At 44.8% G+C, this 11,362-nt stretch overlaps 1 non-coding gene and 1 pseudogene across 1 annotated transcript; one reads left to right on the forward strand and one right to left on the reverse strand.

Annotated features, from left to right (window-relative positions):
- Positions 1-3,350: 3,350 nt before the first annotated feature.
- On the reverse strand, positions 3,351-3,466 carry LOC115939030 (U5 spliceosomal RNA). Its single transcript, XR_004073993.1, has one exon. It is a non-coding gene; the product is annotated as a U5 spliceosomal RNA (small nuclear RNA).
- A 3,059-nt stretch (positions 3,467-6,525) lies between these two features.
- On the forward strand, positions 6,526-8,949 carry LOC102731927 (HIG1 domain family member 1A, mitochondrial pseudogene; annotated as a pseudogene).
- The last annotated feature ends 2,413 nt before the right edge of the window (positions 8,950-11,362 follow it).

The following is an 11,362-nucleotide window of genomic DNA, read 5'->3' on the forward strand; positions in this document are numbered from 1 at the left end:
GTTTTTAGTCTTCAGATGGCCTTTGTTTGCAGGATGATGGTAAAAAGGTACCCCAGAAATTTTTTGAAATTTTAATAATCGGAAAATCCAAAAATCTGGAAGCCACTGGTCTAAGGTGACCATAGTTTAATAAAAACAATGGAACTTTTAAAATTGAATCTTAGGGGCGCCTGGGTGGCTCAGTCATTAAGCGTCTGCCTTCGGCTCAGGTCACGATCCCAGGGTCCTGGGATCGAGCCCCGCATCGGGCTCCCTGCTCTGCAGGAAGCCTGCTTCTCCCTCTCCCACTCCCCCTGCTTGTGTTCCCTCTCTCGCTGTGTCTCTCTCTGTCAAATAAATAAATAAAATCTTTAAAAAAAAAAAAGAAATAAAATTGAATCTTAAGTATAATATAAATATGTAAATCATACACGTTACATGGAATTTATTAATACATACTTCCCCCACTTCTTACAAGTTCAAAGCTACAAAAAAGTTGAAAGAAAAATACAGTGAATAGGGCACCTGGGTGGCTCAGATGGTTGGGTGTCTGCCTTCGGCTCAGGTCGCGATCCTGTGGTCCTGGGATTGAGTCCTGCATCGGGCTCCCTGCTCCTCAGGGAGCCTGCTTCTCCCTCTGCCTCTCTCTCTCTCTCTCTCTCATAGATAAAATCTTTAAAAAGAAAAATACAATGAATACCTGTATACCTATCACTCTTTTGCTTTCTCTCTCTGTTTCCTGAGCCATTGGAAAGTTTCGGTTATTGGGGCACCTGGGCTGGCTCAGTTGATAGAGCATGCAACTCTTGATCTCATGGTCCTGAGTTCAAGTTCCACATTCAGAGTGGAGATTACATTTCACCACTAAATATTCACATTATGTTTCTACTAAGAATAAGGGCATTCTCCTACATAATTACAGTATCATTATTTTGGTGGTCTGAGTAATGGTCCCCAAATAGGTCTACATCCTATGCCTGGAACCTGTGAATATGTTACATGGTAAAAAGAATTTTGTGGGCGTGATTAAATTAAGGGTCTTGAGATGGGGAGATTATTCTGGGTTAGCCAGGTGGACCCGAGATAATCACAAGAGTCCTTATAAATATAGAGGGAGGCAGGAGGATCCAGAGTTAGAACTAGGAGATGACAGAAGCAGAAGAGTTGGAGTGATGTGAAGGGGTCACATACAGGCAGCTTCTAGAAGCTGAAAGAGGCAAGGAAACAGTCTCTAAAGTCTCTAGAAGGAAGGCAGCCCAGCCAACATCTTGATTTTAGACTGCTGACCTCCCGAACTGTAAGAGAATAAATTTGTGTTAAATCACAAAGTTTGTAGTTACTTGTTACAGCAACAACAAAACCTATAATTAATATCTAAAATAGAGTGCATACTAAAATTTCCACAACTGTCCCCAAAATGTACCTTCTGTTTTCTTTCCCTTTTTTTAAAAAGATTTATTTTGGGGGCACCTGGGTGGCTCAGTCATTAAGGGTCTGCCTATGGCTCAGGTTATGATCCCAGCATCCTGGGATCTAGCCAGTGTCAGGCTCCCTGCTCAGCCGGAAGCCTGCTTCTCCCTCTCCAGCTCCCCCTGCTTGTGTTCCCTCTTTCACTGTGTCTCTCTGTCAAATAAAATCTTTTAGAAAATAAAAAAAATAAAAGATTTCTTTAGATTTATTTTAGAGACCGTGCATGAGCAGGGGAGGGGCAGAGAGAGGCAGAGAAGCAGACTCCCCACTGAGCACAGGGCCAGATGGGGAGCTCCATCCCAGGATCCTGACATCAGGACCTGAACAGAAACCAAGAATAGGAGGCTTAACCGACTGAGCCACCCGGGTACCCCCCCAAGCTTGAACTTTGAAAGTTTTATTCAGGGGCACCCGAGTAGCTCAGTCGGTTGGGTGTCTGCGTTTGGCTCAGGTCATGATCCCAGCGTCCTTGGATAATGCCCCCCGCTGAGGCTCCTTGCTCAGCGGGGAATCTGTTTCTCCCCCTCCCTCTGCCTGCCCCTCTCCTTGCTTGTGCTGTCAAATACATAAAATCTTTAAAAAAAGAAAAAAAGCAGAACTTAAAAGTTTTAGGGCGCCTGGGTGGCTCAGTTGGTTGGGCGACTGCCTTTGGCTCAGGTTATGATCCTGGAGTCTCGGGATCGAGTCCCGCGCAGGGCTCCCTGCTCAGCGGGGAGTCTACTTCTCCCTCTGACCCTCCCCCCCCTCACGCTCTCTCTCAAATAAATAAATAAAAATCTTTTAAAAAAATAAAAGTTTTATTCAAGGCCTCAACAAAAACAGGTTACCGAATATTCTGTTGATAGCAAACATCTGTTGCGCCACTGCTCTGTGCCCCATGCCAGGCGCAGGAGGCAATTTAAGTTAATGCTTGGTGGCCTCCAACCTGTGAGCGTAGCAAATTCAAAGGCTGCGGGATGAAGTGTATCAGCCACCTCTGCTAATGTACTTGAATTTCTTACAACGGTGCCATTGTTGGAGGGTAAGGCTGCAGTGGGCACCCCTCCCCAAGATGGCTCCTTCCTTTTCCGTCCTCCAGGGTGAGGGCTTTCATCCCCTGTCCCCTCGGGGGTCAGCATCGCCTCTCCAACATAAACTCCACAGCGGCACAATCCAAGCCACGCCTGAGACATCATTTTTCTAAAAGCCTAATAAGGAGTGATGTAACGCAATCCACCATGAGCGACCTTCCTCGTGGCTAAAAGTACAGATAGACCCTTTGAGCAGTAGGTAGACCCATGCAACCAATTCGTTCTTCAAGTTACCTACTCAATAAATCGGCTTTGTTGCAGGCGCTGGGCTAGTCAGGTGAAAATGGCAGTTTACTTAAAATGCGCGTGGGACAACGATCTGCACTGCAGCGGGGATGTGTGAGAAAACCCCCGTGAGAAAACGCAGAGATCCTAGAATAAAACCACGTGGAACTGGGTTAACAGAGATGCAAGAGCACCTGACTCTGCAGGTCCCAAACAGACCAGTTTGGACCACTGGCTCCTGACACAATCCAAAGGCAAAGATAAGTGATGGTGAATCACGAAAAGTATTTCAGCGAGGCTGGCACAAAATACTTCTAAGTTTGTATCAACCAAACGTGGTGGATAGTTACAATAATGACAAAAATCAGAGAAACCATCATTGTTTCAAAAACCAATCACACAAAAACAATCCAATTTCACACCACCCAACCCTCTAAAAAGCCATCTAATTGGAACACCTAATCTGAGCTAAAAAGCTATCATAATTTTTTTCTATAGAGCCTACAACATAAAACTGGAAAACACAAACACCTGCTCTTAACACACAAATATATAAAGCTCTGCAATAAATTCAAACAAAGTCTGTCATTTTAACACACATTAGCAAGCCCTGCGAGCGCAAGGCCTCAAAAAATTGGGTAAACACTCAGAATTGTTCCTCTCCACGGAAATCTTTAGTAAAAGGCGAAAGATTTATACGATCTGAAGAGAAACCAGAGCATGCTCCCTAAAGCGCTCACACAGCCCACGGGTAACTGTCACTCCTAGAACAGCAATGGTAGTTACTTAGCCAAAAGAGCCAGTGACTTCTGCCTTTATCTCAGGCAATTCTGTGATGGCAATCTGATTTCTGGGGAGGGGGGGGAGTTGAAAGAAAAAGAAAAATCTAGCCGTTTTTAGAAAAAGAAATACCGTGTGCAATGCATTGTGGGTATGTAAATGAAGCTTAGTCACCAGCCTCCGGTTGCCGTAAATTCCTTAGTTCGTTTTCCTGCTAGGCCTAGAGTCACCACCAGAGGGCAGGGCAGAAGCCAGATTTGCAGGGACATAGACGCCTGGTCCAAACAGTCTCATTTTTTGTTGTTGTTTTCATTTTGTTTTATAATTGACACTCCAAGGTAAAATTTATCTTGAATAAAAATTAAAATTGAACTTTTTTAAGTCTTGAAAATAATTGTCTTCTTGCATTCATTCAACAAAAATATATTGAACACTGTGTCAAACCCTGTGCTGGGCCTTAGGAATGTGTGGTGAGCACTGACAACAGAATGTTCAGTGACACATGGGCCAAGCATGAAAGGATTCATCAAAGTAGGGTGGTGAGGGCATTCGGGGCAGCACCATAAGCCGGGGTAGTGAAAGGGCAAGTGGCCCAGATTTTGATGGGCCTTCAATGCCAAGCAAAGAGCTTCCACTTACCATGAGGGCAATGGGGAGCAATTGAAACTTTTTAAAGGACAATAGGATCAGATTAGTGGTTTGAAGCAGCATCAGCATCACCTGGTGTTATTGGTGTTATGAGTTGAATTGTGCCTCCCCAAATTCATTTGTTGAAGTCTTTATTCCCAGTATCTCAGAATGTGACTTTATTTGGAAATAGGGTCATTCCAGGTGTAATTAGTTAAGTTGAGGCTTCCAGAACTGTGAGACAATTCATTTCTGTGGTTTAAACCACCCCGTCTGTGGTGCTTTGTTATAGAACTCTAGAAAATATACCTGGGTACTTGTTAGAAATGCAAATGATCAGCCCTCACCGCAGGCCTACAGAGTCACGGGGGGGAAGGGGGACCCAAGTGTCTGGGTTAACAATCCTCGGGTGATTCCGATGCAGGCTAAATTGAGAACCACTGAACAGCCGCTGCTCCGGCTCAGATTTGGAGATTATAGCGAGCAAGAAGTTGAGAGACAACTTAGGACACGAAGCAGTAAAGCCAGAGAGAAATAAATGATGGCTCAGACTGCCCAAGGAACGAGTGCAAGGTGAGGAGACGCAAACCACTCGGAGAGATCCCTAAAAAACAGTGGCAGGGGGCGCCTGGGTGGCTCAGTCGGTTTAAGCGTCCGCCTTCGGTTCAGGTCAAGATCCCAGCGTCCTGGGATCGAGTCCTGCATTGGGCTCCTTGCTCAGCAGTGGGTCTGTTTCTCCTTCTCCATCTGCCCCTCCACTTGCTCGCTCGCTCTCTTTTTCTCTCTCTCAAACAAATAAATAAAATCTAAAACAAAAAACAGTAGCCTACAGGAGCCCCTCGGCAGGAGCATGTGCAATTAATTAGGAAAGCTTGGCGGAAAACCAGGAGCGTGAACCAAACCGAAACCAAGGGCAGGAAAGACGTTTCAGGAAGGGAGTGGCCAGTTGTGTCCAATGCGGGAGATGGGGCGGCCAGGTCCGTGGGCTTCAGCAGCGCCGCAGTTGCCGGGGACCTGGCCAGAGCGGTTTCCAGGGAGGGGGGCGCGGCGGCAGCCGGGCTGCGGGGAGCTGGCGGGGAGCTGGCGGGGAGCGGAGGTCAGGAAGCGGGCTGGCGGTGCGGGCAACTCTCCTGAGAAGGCTGGCCCTGAAAAATCAGAGAGACCTGAACAGTCCGTTTCTGGAAAGGCGGGAGATCGAAGGCTAGCCCTCCGCTCCCCCCCCCCCCCTTTAAGGTTAGCATCTCGCCGAAGGGAAGGAGCCGGTCAGGGGACCGAGGGAAGAAGGTCCAGGAGACTGGAATTAAACGGTGCGGGGGGGGGGGTGTGGCGAGGATGGTGGTCCACCTTGGGTGCGAGGGAGACCTCGGACTCCGACTCTGTCACTCCGGCGACAAGTGGGCGGAGGCGTGCGCGTAAACCCCACCGTGGTGACGGGCCGCGGAGCTGGGCCCCCCCGGGCGGCGCTCCAGCCCTCCAGCCTCCCCTACCTCTCCGCAGCCGGCGAAGCCCCAGCCTTCCACCCTCTCAGCATCTCTGTCCCCCGGAGCAGCTGAGCCGCCCGCCCCTCCGATGAAAGCCCCACTCCTACTTGACACGTCCCTCGTCGGCTCGGCTTCCCCACGCCCGAGGCCCCCGCCCTATACCTTCTTCTCTCGCGAAACCTTCCCGCACCTTCCCCCGCTCCCCTAGCAGACGACCTCGCCACAGATTCGTCTGAGAAGGCGGAAGCCATTCCCCCTAACTACCCCCCCCCCCCCAAAAAAAACCGGAGCCCCCAGCAGCTGGCCCTCGTCCACTAGGGCTCGTGAGCCACCTCCAAGCCCCTGTAGCCTGCGGGCTTCCACCGGCGGCCCCTTCGGGGGCATCTACTCTCCTCTCTCCCTGGGTCGTCCCTGCAGACCCGGGAGGCTCCGTTTTCTTCCAGCTGGAAAAAAAAAAGGGAGGAGGGAGAGGAGAGGGAAGGAAATAGCCAGCTCACCCTCCAACCACATTCTCCTTTGGGAATATAGTGAACACCACAACAAAACAACTTCACTCTGTTTTTGTTTCAGGAAAAGTTCTGACACAAGTCTCTTCCTTAAAAACAGGGCGCCTGGGTGGCTCAGTCGTTAAGCGTCTGTCTTCGGTTCAGGTCATGGTCCCAGCGTCCTGGGATCGAGCCCCACATCGGGCTCCCTGCTCCGCGGGAAGCCTGCTTCTCCCTCTCCCACTCCCCCTGCTTGTGTTCCCTCTCTCGCTGTGTGTGTGTCTCTCTCTCTATGTCAAATAAATAAATAAGATCTTAAAAAAAATTTTTTTTCCTGGGGGGCGGGGGGAATGGGTGAAATAGGTGATGGGGATTAAGGAGGGCACTTGGTGTGATGAGCACGGGGTGATGGCTGGCAGTGTTGAATCGCTGTATTGTGCACCTGAAACTAACAACACTGTTAACTATAGTGGAATTAAAAAAAAAAAATGCACTGAAAAGAATGTAAAAAAATAAAATAAAATAAAATGGCATTGTAAGAGTAAGAAAAGGGGCGCCTGGCTGGCTCAGTTGGAGAAGACGTGACTCTTGATCTTGGGGTCATGAGTTCCAGCCCCAGGTTGGGTGTAGAGATTACTTAAATAAATAAACTTAATAATAAAAAAAAAAATGTTCCTGCAGTCACAAGAGAAGAAATGGGACTTTTATTCTAAACAAATAGCTTCTACTGAGTTTCACCTTAAAGAACCTTCACTGTGGATGCATTTACATTGACTAGTACAATTTTGACTTAATCTTCACACTAGACTTTTGTTTAAATGACTCATGTAATTGTCTAAATAATGCTTCACAAATCTTGAAATTGATTCAAACTTCAGAGACTTCAAAATGCGTTTTTTGCTAGGTGAAATAATTTCTATAGTAAAAGACAGTTGGTTTTTTTTAAAGATTTTATTTATTTGAGAGAGAGAGAACAAGAGAGAGAGAAAGAGTACATGAGAGGGGGGAGGGTCAGAGGGAGAAGCAGATTCCCTGCTGAGCAGGGAGTCCTAGGCAGGACCTGGGACTCCAGGATCATGACCTGAGCTGAAGGCAGTCGTTTAACCAACTGAGCCACCCAGGCGCCCCAAAAGAGAGTTTTTTAATCCTTGTCTCTCCTTCCTCATTTCTCATTTTATTTTAAAAAATTGTCATGAGGGTGGCTCAGTCGGTTAAGCATCAGATTCCTGATTTCAGCTCAGGTCATGATCTCGAGGTTGTGAGATTGAGTCCCAAAATGGGGGACCTGCTTAAGATTCATTCTCTCTCTCTCTCAAATTAAAAAAAAAATTGTCATGAATTATTTCTAACTCCACAGAAAAGTACAGAGGACAAAAACATACCCAGTACTACCATTTAATAGATATGAACATATCTTCAAATGTGCTTTAGATGTGATTGTAAAGGAAAACCTCCTATAGATTTCTTTCCTCCATTTTGGAGCCTCTGCCCTTCCATCCACCTGTCAAATAAATAAGTCTTTTAAAAAAATAATACTACATCTAATAACTTGTGCATATGTTTTTTTCCATATTTGTGGGCCTGTATCTTTTTTTTTTTTTAAGTAATCTCTACGTCCAACCTGGGGCTTGAACTCACAACCCTGAGATCAAGAGTCACATGCTGAGTTGGAGCCTAAGTCCTGTAATTGTAGGAGGATTCTGCAGCCGCTATATCAACCGGCACAGATGTTTCTCTTTCTTCACATGACGAAGATCAGGGATCTAAACTTACCTGGAAAGCTAGAGAGGCACCCTTTGTTTCCATTGGAATGGCGGGGTTTGCAGCAATCATTGCATATGGATTATATAAATTGAAGAGCAGGGGAAATACAAAAATGTCTGTTCACCTGATCCACATGCGTGTGGCAGCCCAAGGCTTTGTCATGGGAGCAATGACCCTTGGTACAAGCCATTCCGTGTATAAGGAATTCTGGGCAAAGCCTAAACCTTAGAAGAAGAGAAGTTGTCTTGGTTTTGTTGGTGGTGCTTGCTTTAGTTAGGCATCTCATATTGAGTTTGTATGTTTATGTTGAAAATAAATCGTCTGAATGGGTCAGACAATAACACAGTAATTTAAATTTTGGCTTCCTTTCTTGCGGGCTTGAATTACCTGGTAACCAAATTACTAGTGACCAGTTAACTAGCTAGGTCATTCAGAGGAGTCAAATTAGCACAAAAGAAACATGTCACTTTTAAATGTACTCGATAGTGGTATAATATGCTTCTTCTTAAACCCTTCTGATAAAATCAGTTATAAAGAGGACAATTTGCCAATCCTGAAGTACTCTAGTTGCTTTTGAAGTTATGTAGGAATCCTGTTTAACTTTTTTTTCTGCCTATTTTGCAGACTGATTGAGTACTGCAGTTTTTAGGGCTGGTTGGCTCTTAACCCTTTCAGGACAGTGCATGGAATATAATATAAGCTTCCCCACAACTGAAAATACGTGTATTTAAACCAAACCTAAAAAGCCGATAACAGCTGCTTACAAGTAGTATTTATTTCAGAATCATACTTGTGAACATGAGAATAACTTATCTATGGATCCCAGTTTAGCATTTTTTTTGTAATTGCAGAGTTATATTTATGCTGCTGTTGTATTAGATTAATTTTTTTTTTAAGATTTTATTTATTTATTTGACAGAGAAAGATAGCAATAGCAGGAACACAAGCAGGGGGAGTGGGAGAGGGAGAAGCAGGCTTCCCGCGGAGCAGAGAGCCCGATGCAGGGGCTCAATCCCAGGACCCTGGGATCATGACCTGAGCCGAAGGCAGATGCTTAACGACTGAGCCACCCAGGCGCCCCTAGATTAATTTTTTTAAAGATTTTATTTATTTATATGACAGAGAGAGAGCAAGAGAGGGAACACAAGCAGGGGGAGTGGGAGAGGGAGAAGCAGGCTTCCCCGCGGAGCAGGGAGCCAGATGCGGGGCTTGATTCCAGGACTCTGGGATCAGGACCTGAGCCGAAGGCAGACGCTTAACAACTGAGCCACCCAGGCGCCCCTGTATTAGGTTAATTTTTAAATGTTACCTTGAAATAGAAATGTATATTTTAAGTACTAATGCAAAGGTAAATGAAAAACACTTCTTAAATGTATGAAGTTTATTTTCTCTGTAAGAATCGTAAATGTTGGGGTTAGATATTGCCAAAATTTCATTTTATACAATGTGTGCTTCCTCTAGCAAAGTATGAGGATATATCTGTTTCTCCACAGATTTGCTAACAGGATATTGTCAAGTTTTAAAATTTCTACCCATCTAAAATGGTATCTCAGTATAGTTTTAATCTGTATTTCTCTTTTTTATAAATGAAGCCGGGTATGTTTTCATATGTTTAAGGTCATTTGTGGATCTATTTTGTACATATATTTCCTATTTAAGTCTTTTGCCCGTTTTTCTGTTGGGTTTTCACTCTTTCTCTTACCCCCTCAATTTTTCTTGGAAACCTGCACTACCATCTCTCAGTCATGCATCACAGAAAGGAAATGCTTCCCTTAATTTTAATATTTTAAAGAGCTTGTTATGTATTAAAGGTATTTGTCCTTTATCTGCCATGTAAATTGTTAATAATTTCTCCTAGTTTTCATTTTTGCCAACCAAAAGTGTTTTTTGTGTTTGTTAATCTTCTTTTTCTTCTAGATTTCAAGTCATAGTTTAAAAAGTTTTCTTCATACATACTATTTCAGAAATTCAGTCATATTTTCTGCTACTGCTTCATGTAGTTTCTTTTTTTCACGTTTAAATCACTGGGGGGTTTTTTGTTTTGCTTTTTTAGGGGATGGAGGGGTAGAGCAAGAAAGAGAGAATCTTAAGCAGGCTCCACACCCAGCATGGAGCCCCATGTGGCTCTATCTCACAACCCTGAGATCATGAGATGAAATCAAGAGCCAGACACTTAACCAACTGAGCCACCCAGGTGCCTTAAACCACTGTTTTTGGCTTGAGATTTATTCTGGTGTATGGTGTCAGTTATGGATCCAGTTTTATATTGCTCCAGATGGCTGAAACTACTGGTATAAATTAGGAGTTAATTACTCCTGGAAAGTTTGGGAGAATTTATCTGTATCCACTTTAGCTTTGTGCTTTGGAGATGAAAGATTTTTTATCGTTCAATGTCTGCCAGCCAAGCAGCCCTCTAAACAACTAAATTTTTTTTAATTCTTTTTTAAATCTCTTTTTCACAGATTTCTGCCTTTTTCTCCCTCTCTTATTTTTTTGAATCTCAACTTTGTAGTTCTTTCCCAAATTATTGAACAAAGTATCAGGAATGTTTTCAGCTGCAGGTTAAAGAAAACATGAATAAAGATGGCTTAAACAGGTGGGTTTTGTTTTGCTTTGTTTGGTTTTGTATTTACACAAGGAGTCTTGATGGAGGTGGTTGCTGACTTTGATTCAACTGCTCAGCCTCCAAGAACCCTGGGGCTCTTCTCTCCTACTTGGCTGTCCTGAGTGTGTTGGGTTTTTGATCTCATGATTATCAACCTACTTCATGATCACAAGGCAGCTGACACAACTCCAAACAGAATAGCCATGTCCATGGCAAGAAAAAAAGAGGATATGTTACGAGCAAACCATCGTCGATGTCATTTCATTCCCTTCTATGAGAAAACAACATATCCCGCCCAGAAGCCCCCAGAACATTCCTGCTTACATCTCACTGGCCAGGACTGTGTCACATGGCCAGCTCTCATTGCATAGGAATCTAGGAAAGCGAGTTACTTAGTTCTTCCAGGCTCTAATGTAGACATGAGTAAGGAAGCTGGGAATAGCTGTTAGATTAGCCACCAACAGTGTGTGTGTCACAAACAACTGGCTCATTTATTTTCAATCTTCCTTGTTTTCTTCATCATTTCCCAATGCCTTTGGGGTGAATCCTCACCCTGATGTTGTTGCTCATTGTTTCATTTTGGCTGTAACCATTCTGCTCTTCAGTCCATGTATGGATTTCAACTATTAAAGTTTTCTCTCTCTCTGTTTTTTAAGATTTTATTTATTTGACAGAGAGAGACATAGCGAGAGAGAACACAAGCAGGGGGAGCGGGAGAGGGAGAAGCAGTCCTCCCGCGGAGCAGGGAGGCCGATGTGGGACTCGATGTGGGGCTCGATCCCAGGACCCTGGGATCATGACCTGAGCCAAAGGCAGACGCTTAACGACTGAGCCACCCAGGAGGCCCTCAACTGTTAAAGTTTTCATAACTAGTAT

Source organism: Leptonychotes weddellii, chromosome 4, assembly GCF_054177405.1.
Source record: "Leptonychotes weddellii isolate Sample4059 chromosome 4, ASM5417740v2, whole genome shotgun sequence".
NCBI lineage: Eukaryota > Metazoa > Chordata > Mammalia > Carnivora > Phocidae > Leptonychotes > Leptonychotes weddellii.